Source organism: Hordeum vulgare, chromosome 4H (genome assembly GCF_904849725.1).
Source record: "Hordeum vulgare subsp. vulgare chromosome 4H, MorexV3_pseudomolecules_assembly, whole genome shotgun sequence".
In the NCBI taxonomy this organism is placed as follows: domain Eukaryota; kingdom Viridiplantae; phylum Streptophyta; class Magnoliopsida; order Poales; family Poaceae; genus Hordeum; species Hordeum vulgare.
This window is the reverse complement of record NC_058521.1, coordinates 396,556,802-396,567,542: the sequence shown is the minus strand read 5'-3', so window position 1 is coordinate 396,567,542 and position 10,741 is coordinate 396,556,802. Positions and strand designations below refer to the sequence as shown.

The 10,741-nt window shown below is 45.4% G+C and overlaps 1 long non-coding RNA gene across 1 annotated transcript; it reads left to right on the top strand.

Moving 5' to 3' along the window:
- The first annotated feature begins 7,306 nt into the window (after positions 1-7,306).
- LOC123446510 lies at positions 7,307-8,232 on the top strand. Its single transcript, XR_006631394.1, has 2 exons — positions 7,307-7,450; positions 7,998-8,232. It is a non-coding gene; the product is annotated as an uncharacterized LOC123446510 (long non-coding RNA).
- The last annotated feature ends 2,509 nt before the right edge of the window (positions 8,233-10,741 follow it).

The following is a 10,741-nucleotide window of genomic DNA, read 5'->3' as shown; positions in this document are numbered from 1 at the left end:
CCTTCAGTAGTGTACCGTGGCAATGATCTAGCATGGCATAGACATGAATGGAAACATCATTCTAGCTATCTTACGATCATGCAATGGCAATGTAGATGTGGTGGCACATGTCATGGTGCTAGTTGCATGGCAATATATCTCGGAATGACTTTGAAAAAGCCATAGTAGGTAGGTATGGTGGCTGTTTTGAGGGAGGCTAATGGTGGGTTTTGTGCACCGGCGAAAGTTGCACGACACTAAGAAGATAGTGATGGTGGAAGGTGAAAGTGCATCTAAACCATGGACTCAACATTAGTCATGAAGAACTCATATACTTGTTGCAAAAGTTTTATTAGTAATCGAAACAAAGCATTCAACGCATACTCCTAGGGGAAGGGTTGGTAGGTATAAACCATCGCGCGATCCCGACCGCCACGCAAAGGATGACAATCAATATACTAATCATGCTCAGATTTCATCACATAGCGGTTCACCATACGTGCATGCTACGGGAATCACTAACTTCAACACAAGTATTTCTAGATCCACAACACCTTACTAGCATGACTTCAATATTACCATAACCACAACTCAAAACTAATTGAGATGAATCAAACTTCTCTAACTATTCAATGCACATGAAGGTGGAAGTTTTCGTATCCCTTTGGATAACTACCCCTTTTGAGACTACTTTCAAAGCATAGATCAACTACCAAGCCATGCACCGTTGTGCTCTAAAAGATATAAGTGAAGCACACAGAGCAAAAGTATCTAGCTCAAAAGATATAAGTGAAGCACATGTGAGCTGAATTGTCTACCAAAAGATATAAGTGAAGCTCGACAAAATCACGGTGAGTACATGTATCTCTCTCTAGGTGTGCAGCAAGGATTATTGTGACACAACAAAAAAAAATTTACTCCTACGATACAAGACGCTCCAAGCAAAAACACATAACATGTGGTGAATAAAAATATAGCCCCAAGTAACGTTACCGATGGATTGAAGACGAGAGAGGGGATGCCTTCCCGGGGCATCCCCAAGCTTAGGCTTTTACGGCATCCTTGAATCTCTTGGGGTGCCTTGGGCATCCCCAAGCTTGAGCTCTTGCCACTCTCTATCTCTTTGTCCATAAGAACTTCACCCAAAACTTGAAAACTTCACAACACGAAACTTAAACAGAAACTCGTGATAACATTAGTATGAGAAAGCAAACCACCACTTTCTTAGGTACTGTAGCAAACTTAAATTATACTTGTGCTGATGTTGGGTTACTGTATTTTCAATCTTCCATGGCTAATACCCCCCGATACTATCCATAGTTTCATCAAAATAAGCAACCAACACAACAAAAAACAGAATCTGTTAACAACAGACCAGTCTGTAGCAATCTGTATATTTCGTATAACTCTGGTACTTCAAAAATTCTGAACAATTACGACACTCTGAAGAATTTGTGTAGCAATCAGAAGCAAAAAGAATCAACTCAAAATCTCTTACAGAAAAGAAATGAAAATTCTTTTCGTGAGCAGAAAGTTTCTGTCTTTTTCAGCATGACCAAACGATCATCCCCAAGACTAATCATAACGGTTTTGCTTGGCACAAACGCAAAAAGAAACACAAAAAACACAATCATAACAGAATTATGAAAGTTTGGAAAACACAAAACAGAGAAAAAGGATAGATCGTTGGGTTGCCTCCCAACAAGCGCTTTTGTTTAACGCCCTTAGCTAGGCAAAAAGTGATGGAAATCACATCTAAGTCTAACATACTTCCTATGCATAGGCATTTTATAGGAAAACAAATTGGCAAGACAACCAATAGTTGCATATGCAAGGAAGAAGAAAGAGACAATAGGAATCTCAACAAAACGAGAGGTAATTTGGTAACATGAAAGTTTCTACCAAAATATTTTCCTCTCTCATAGCAATTACATGTGGGATCATATTCAAATTCAACAATATAGCTATCCCATAGGATATTCTTTTCATGATCCACATGCATGCAAAGTTGAAGCTCTTCAAAAATAGTGGGATTATCATCAACTAAAGTCATGACTTCTCCAAACCCACTTTCAATATTATTGCAAATATCATATTCATCATGAGGTTTGAACAAATTTTCAAGATCATAAGAAAGATCATCACCCCAATCATGATTATTGCAACAAGTAGGGGACATAGCAAAACTAGCATCCCCAAGCTTAGGGTTTTGCATAATTTTAGCATGATTATCACTAATAGAATTTATAGTGAAACCATTGCAATCATGCTTTTCATCCAAGGACACCTCGTGAATCACTTCTTGAATTTCTTCATCAAGATTTTCCGATTCACGCATCTCAAGCAAAGCTCCATAAAGATAGTCAAGTGCCCTCAACTCACTAGCAATTCGTTCCACATAAGTGGGTCTCTTAAACAGACTAGCAGGTGGATGAGGATCCATGTCACTAGATTTTCAGCAAGCGAAGATGCAAGCATATTGAAGGCACATGGCGCACAAGTGAACAGAAAGCAAGCGAGAGAAAAAGACAAACGGAAAATGCAAACGAAAAAGGCAAAGGAGAAAGGCAAATGAAAACGGCAAATGTGAAGTGGGGGAGAGGAAAACGAGAGGCAACTGGCAAAAATGTAAATGCAAGAGATGAGTTTGTGAGACCTACTTGGATAGATCTTGATCTCTCCTCCCCGGCAACGGCGCCAGAAATACTTCTGATGTCAGCTGTGCTTCCCTGGCAACGGCGCCAAGAATAGTCGTGTCGACGGCACCAGGAATCCTTCTGCTGCGGCTACGCCTTAAGGGACTTCCTAGGCAAATATGCAAAGGATTTCCCCCGTGGCCTTGGAGCCTTGCGTTGGTGTTCCCTCGAAGCGGAAAGGGTGATGTAGCACAGCGGTGGTAAGTATTTCCCTCAGTTTGAGAACCAAGGTATCAATCCAGTGGAGGAGTATCACAAGATCGTGCACAAACACAAAAGCTTGCTCCCAACGCTATGAAGGGGTTGTCAATCCCTCACTACTAGGAAAATGGCTATAGATGATATAGACACTAATGGCGCACCACACAAGTAGTGCGCCACCACTATATAGTAGTGGCGCACCATGTGCAGGTGTGCCATTAGTGTGATGGACACTAATGGCGCACCACACACTTGGTGCGCCACTACTATATTTTTTTTTGCAAAACTACTAATGGCGCACTAGCAGCTGATGCGCCATTAGTAACCAGGGTTACTAATGGCGCATCTGTTGGTAGTGCGCCACTACTATAAATTTTTTTTTGCAAACTACTAATGGCGCACCACAGCTGGTGCGCCATTAGTAACCAGGGTTACTAACGGCGCATCTGTTGGTAGTGCATCACTACTATTTTTTTTCAGAACTACTAATGGAACTACTAATGGCGCACCACAGAAGGTGCGCCATTAGTAACCAGGGTTACTAATGGCGCATATGTAGGTGGTGCGCCATTAGTAACCTGGGACCAGCTAGATATTTTGGACAACCACCTACCACACTCACTTTCCCCACTTTCATTCTCTCCACCTCCTCCTCCAAGCTTGTCTCGGGTGCCTCCTCCTCCTCACCTCATTTGCATCATAGTGTCCCAATAGTGTCCCCCCGCACCCTCCCCCGCTCCACCGCCGCCGAGCACCCACCGCACCCTCCCCCGCTCCACCGCCGTCGACGACCCCCCGCACCCTCCCCGGCCCGCTCCATCGCCGCCGCCGACCCCCGCACCCTCCCCTGCTCCACCGCCGCCGCCGACCCCCTGCACCCTCCCCCGCTCCACCGCCGCCGCCGACCCCCGCACCCTCCCCGACCAGCTCCACCGCCGTCGACGACCCCCCGCATCCTCCCCCGCTCCACCACCGACGACGACCCCCCGCACCCTCCCCCTCCACCACCGTCGATGATCCCCCGCACCCTCCCCCGCTCCACCGCCGCCGACGACCCCCCGCACCCTCCCCCGCTCCATCGCCGTCGACGACCCCCCGCACCCTCCCCCGCTCCACCGCCGACGACGACCCCCTACACCCTCCCCTGTCTCATCGCTCGGTTCCCCCGAACAGAATCGGCCGAGCGCACCACCCACCCCCTACCTCCCCCTCGAGCGCCATTGCTATCCCAAAAAAAAAATTACTAATGGCGCACCTCTCTAGGGTGCGCCATTGCTATCCAAAAAAAAGATTACTAATAGCGCACCTCTCTGGGATGCGCCATTGCTATATAATTTTTTTTTCTAATGGTGCACTCCATGGGGATGCGCCATTGCTATAAAAAACATTCTAATGGTGCACCGCTCGGGGTGCGCCATTCCTAACCCCTCTGTCCTCGCCTCTCCGGTGCCCTCGCCCTCGTCCACGGAGACGCCGCCCACCCCCTCCCCCACCCTCGTCCACGGAGACGCCGCCCACGGAGACGTCGCCACCGCTGCCGCCGCCCTCCCCCTCCCCCACCCTCGTCCATGGAGACGCCGCTCACCCCTCCCCCACCCTCGCCTCTCCTCTGCCCTCGCCCTCGTCCACGGAGACGCCGCTCCTCCCACTACAAGAAATATGGCCTTTTATGACCATAATATAATGACCATGGCTAATTAGTCATAAATGTATGACCAAAATTTACAAAATAGTCATGAGGCATTCAAGGGGGTCCAAACGGTATAATATTGTGACCAATTCTATCAAAACGTCGTAATATGATCACGTGAATTGGTCATAAGATATATAACACTCTCCATGGCCTTATTTTTGGTCCATCCATGCCCAAATTAATAAGGTCATCTGCTTAAATAAGGGCGACTGGGCAGACACCTATGCAATTTTGCCTATGTGTCATGTCTACATGTAATAAATTTGTCTATGTGTTGCGTATGCTCGAAATTCAACCTACATGTCTAGGACCAACATAGTATATCCAAACGTGATAGGTGGGATTTATTTGTCTTTTGTAGGATCCATATCTAACAAGACATGGGACGCTAGCACGCGTGGCTCACTTGTGTGTGTGTGGTGTTGACTTGGCACCAATACCTTGTTCTTGCTGTAAAAATTGTTTATCTATGGCGAATTATAGATGACGTTCTAAGAATGCATCATAAATAGGTCTAAAATATATGAAGGTTCAAGAATTACAATCACACAACAAAGCTACGCTCACAGGAAGCTGAAGGCTGGGCCTACTAGCAGCCACCCAAGGGAAAAAAGAAACTGAACTCTAAAACTAAAGCTAGCCAAAGTACTGCGCACGGAGAATTAAATTTTGTAGTAACTTACGCATGGAGAAGAAAAATTTCTAGATCCAGCCCATAAGCCCACAACCGACCAGCAGACCCTCACGCCTCTCTATCCCGAAAACCTAGCCAAGTCCCACAGCCGCCTCCTTCTCCCAATCCTTCCCGACCACCCCTCTTCGGCACCTCCAGATCCCATCTCGTCGCCGCCGCGACGCATCGCCGCCGCCATCCATGGCTTTCCGACGTGCCATCGTGTCCCTCGCCATCCACTCCCAGGCATCATATTGCCTCCACTGCGCCGCCGCCTCGCCTCCCACCCTCAAGCCGCCTCCGCCCCCGCCGCCCACCTTGAGTTGCCAGGTCACCGTCCCGTGCTACTCCTTCGCCGCCCCGCCCCATCACGTACGTATCCTCCCTCCCTCCCCCCTCTCCTCCGTCGCCCTAGATTCTCTTCCCCTCACCCCCTTTTCGATTTCGGTGCTCGGAAGGTCAAGGAGGTGTTCAAGGACAACGAAGACGACGCCGGCCCCCGACTCAACAATGACATCACCGCCATATTCCTTAGGCTCGTCACCGATGAAGGTGCTGACGATCCCACATCCCACCCTCCTCCTCCTCCATTCACCATTCGGATGCTGAATATATGTTTTATTCCATTTTTGCAGGGCATGATGTTATCCCCAGGTACAAGGCGCTTCAGATAGCTGTCAGGATGGGCTTGGACTTGGTCGAGGTACTGCATGTCTCCTTCAGTTTTTCGGTTGTTTGTGCCGAGGTGCTGGCAATTTTCATTTCTCATGGTTATCTCGCCACCCACGCAGATCCACCGGAAATCAAACCGTTCAGGTATACAATCATTTGTATGAGCCGTGGTTCACTAAGTCGCAAGCACAAAATGATACTTAAATTGTATACAATCTCATTTGTATGAGCCGTGGTTCACTAAGTCGCAAGCACAAAATATCTTTTCTGTCCAAAGTGTTGTTCGCCCTAGTATAAATACTAAACAAACGCATAGAGTGTCACGCTCTAATATTTTACATTAAATAACTCCTTCGGCCTGCAACATCATATCAAATTACTAATCAACTTGTTGTATATCACGTGCATCACCCATTTTTATTTGTTCGAGAGATATTATCCACATCCTGAAAGAGAGAGAGAGAGAGTTTGTCCATGGTCCAATGCGTAGCAGGGGATGCTGTAGAAAGGCAACGTACTAGGACTTTACATACTACTGTGACGCTTGCACGCGGGGCCGCTGGAGGTCAGAAAACCATATTTTAGTGAGTTAGAGCGCTGTGTCTGCATCCAAAACTAATATATCACCCGCAATAGCAGGCTGAGAGATGCAATAGCGGACGCATTATACCAAAGCCGCTATATACAAATGCAACGCAAAGGACATAGCGTTAGAGGTGCGCTATCGCAATAGTGGACGCAATAGCGGGTGTAGCGAACGCTATTTAAAACCTTGCCTCTAGACATATGGTTATTGTGAGACTTAAAGACATAATATTCTCATGTCAGTAGGATATACATAATATTCTCACTACGGCTATCGTTGATGCCTCCTGCTCAGATACAATTAAGTTTTCATGTCTCTCACTTGAGCTGTGTGTGATATGGCCTTTGAGCAGTGCTGGTTTGGCATGTCGACCATATTGGATAACATATCGCTTCATGGATTGGTGCTTGTTCTGTTTGCTGACACTTGGATGTTCATAACTTGGTTTCTCGAGCTACGAATTTATCACTTGTATCACATTTCTATCACATGTTAAACTGATGGTTTTGCTACAACCCTCCATTCAAATTAATAAAACCGTTGGCATTGCACTTTGGTTGTAGAGTATAGAGTAGATACCGAACGATGCGCTTAGAAAGTACGATACATATCTTCTTTTATTTATTTCTCTCTCCTGATTTTACCATGTTCCATACCATTGGACCGCCTTTTCCAGTATCTCTACAGCTAATCATTCCTGTAGTTTCATTGTCTTGCAGTTTTAGTTTGTTTTCATCTCTTTACTCAACGCTGTTTATTTTGGCGTAATGTAGTGGGATTGTTAACCCTTTCATTTGCTTAGCTCCCGAGTAGAATTTACAGGTTTGACTGAATTGTGGAGAGGAATGGCGATTCATTGCTGGTGCAGAGTCAGGAGTGCTTGGAGAAGGTTGCCAAGACGGTCTCCTTCCTCGCGCAGCCTGAAGGCTCATTCCTGCTGTTGCTCACAGGTAATTCAGTTCTGATGCATCTGTTCTAATACTTTTATGGAATTATATATAGGGGCTGTTGATTGTGTGCGTTTACTAGTTAGATTTTGTTTGCAATCAAGGGTGAACACTATGATCGTAGTATCATCTCCATGACTGGAAAGTTTGTGCCTATACCATTGCTTCTTTACTTCAAGCTTAAACATTTGGTATCACATCTCATTACAGCGAGCGTGTGACCTATGTAGCTGGGATTACTTTGGATTCAGCGCAACATCGGCAGCTTATATTTATAATTTGGAACCAAACATCATGTGCTTATTCTTGTATGTGAATGTTCTCTTGAAAATCTTAGCTGTATTCTTTGGAGCTTATGTGTATATATCTCTCTGTGTGTGTGTAGTCGTCACTAGTTGACAATTTAAGTATCTTGATACCTCCTAAATTTTGTAACAAACATTGCTGGTGTTGTTTTGTTAGAAGTCAATATGTATCAAAATTTGTAATTCTGAATCATCTGTTTTCTTTCTCTAACGCTTTTGATTCATGCTTCTTTTGCGAGGGGAAGTTCAAAAGGACCGCGCGCTGGAGCTCCTAAACGTGCGCCCCTTCTACTTCGTTTACTTATGTGGCGTGAAGACATAAAGCAAACCTTTGGAGCCATAGTTGTCTTTTTTGTCATCTAAAATAATAATGGTAACATATTAATACAAACAAAATAATATTCTAGCTCAAAAAATTGTATGTGAATAATGAATGGATGCTATGGAACTATATTTGTTATGGAGCTATGTATGTATGGATGCGATGGAACTATATGTATATATGGATGCTATGGAATTTTGGATGTATGGATGCTATGGAGTTTTGATATATGGATCATGAAATTTGTTATGCAACTTTGCATATATGTTATGTGTTGTGGATCAGTAAAACTATTGGGCACATATTATGTATTATATATTTGATATATATGTTAGGTGATGTTGAATTTGTGATTTTGAAACAAAACATATATATGCTAGAATACCAGATACTAATGGAGCACCATGGGCTATACTAATGGCACACCTGGGAGGCATACTAATGGCGCACCTGGGAGGCATACTAATGGCGCACCTCGGAGGCATACTAATGGCGCACCAGGGAGGCATACTAATGGCGCACCTGAGAGGAATACTAATGGCGCACCTGGGAGGCATACTAATGGCGCACCTGAGAGGCATACTAATGGCGCACCTGGGAGGCATACTAATGGCGCACCATGAGCTATACTAATGGCACACTGCCTGGTGCGCCATTAGTATACCAGATACTAATGGCGCACCTGTGGTGCACCATTAGTAAAAAATTCTAATGGCGTGATGCTAGTGGCGCACCTATAGTGCGCCATTAGTAGCCAAAATAGGTGCGCCATTAGAGGCCTTTTCCTAGTAGTGCCTTATAGATTGTTCGCCAAGTGAGAACTGAAAGCAACAAAGTAACAAAGCAAAGTAAAAGCGGAGGTGTAAACGATGGATGTGAATAGACCCGGGGGCCGTAGTGTTTACTAGTGGCTTCTCTCATGAAAGCAAGTAGACGGTGGGTGAACAAATTACTGTCGAGCAATTGATAGAACCGCGCAAAGTCGTGACAATATATATGGCAATGATTATATCTATAGGCATCACGTCCAAAACAAGTAGACCGATACTTTCTGCATCTACTACTATTACTCCACACGTCGACCGCTATCCAGCATGCATCTAGTGTATTAAGTCCAAAAGAACAGAGTAACGCCTTAAGCAAGATGACATGACATAGATGGACAATCTCATATCAACGACAGAGCCCATCTTGTTACCCTTGATGGCAACTACTTAATGTGTGCCTTGCTGCCCCTACTGTCACTGGGAAAGGTCACCACATGGTAGAACCCAAAACCAAGCACTTCTCCCATTGCAAGAATCATAGATCTAGTTGGCCAAACAAAACCCTAGACTCGAAGAGACTTACAAGGATATCAAATCATGCATATAAGAAATCAACAAAGACTCAAATATATATCATAGATAATCTGATCACAAATCCACAATTCATCGGATCTCGACAAACATTCCGCCAAACAAGATTACATCGGATAGATCTCCATGAAGATCATGGAGAACTTTGTATTGAAGATCCAAGAGAGAGAAGAAGCCATCTAGCTACTAACTACGGACCCGTAGGTCTGAAGTGAACTACTCACGAGTCATTGGAGGGGCGATGATGATGATGAAGAAGCGCTCCAACTCCAAAGTCCCCTCCGGCAGGGTGCCGTGAAGGGTCTCCAGATGAGATCTCGCGGAAACGGAAGCTTGCGGCGGTGGAAAAGTATTTTCGAGGCTCCCCTGATTTTTTGCTGTATTTTAGGGAATATATAGGCCAAAGATCTAGGTCAGGGAGCGGCCAAGGAGGCCACAAGCCCTGCCACCGCCGCCTCCCCTGGTGGCGGAGTGGGGGCTTGTAGGCTCCCAGGAGCCCTCCTGCCTTGGCCCACAGGCCCCCTGATCTTCTTCCGTTCGGGAAAAAAATCATTTCGGGGATTTTATTCCGTTTGGATTCCTTTCCAAAATCAGATCTGAAAAGACCCAAAAACACAGAAAAATAGGAACTGACACTTGGCACTGAATCAATAAGTTAGTCCCAAAAAAAGATATAAAAGGTACATAAAACATCCAAAGATGACAAGATAACAGCGTGAAACCATAAAAAATTATAAATACGTTTGAGACGTATCACATAACCACAAGCAAATTAAACCAATCATAGCAATTCATCAATCACCGATAGGAGAACGAAAATCTACTCACACATCATAGGATGGCTACACATCATTTGGATAATAATATGAAGCATAAAGCACCATGTTCAAGTAGAGGGTACATCGGGTTGCGGGAGAGTGGACCATTGAATACAGATGGGGGAAGGTGATGGAGGTGTTGGTGAAGATGGCGGGGGTGTTGGTGTAGATCGCCGTCACACGATGATGTCCCGGGCGGCGTTCCTGCGCCGCCTGGAGAGAGGGGAGAGAGCCCCCCTTCTTCTTCTTATTATTTGACCTCCTCCCTAGATGGGAGAAGGTTTTCCCCTCTGGTCCATGGTCACCATGGTGGCGGAGGGGCGAGAGCCCCTCCGAGATTGGATCTCTCTCTGTGTGTCCTTCTGTTTCTGCGCTCCCAGATTCTACCTTTCACTGTTTCTTAAATTCCCGGAGATCCGGATTGGCCTGAAATTTTAACACAATTTTCTTTTGGATATTATCTTTCTTGCGGCGAAAGAAGGGCCCCAGCC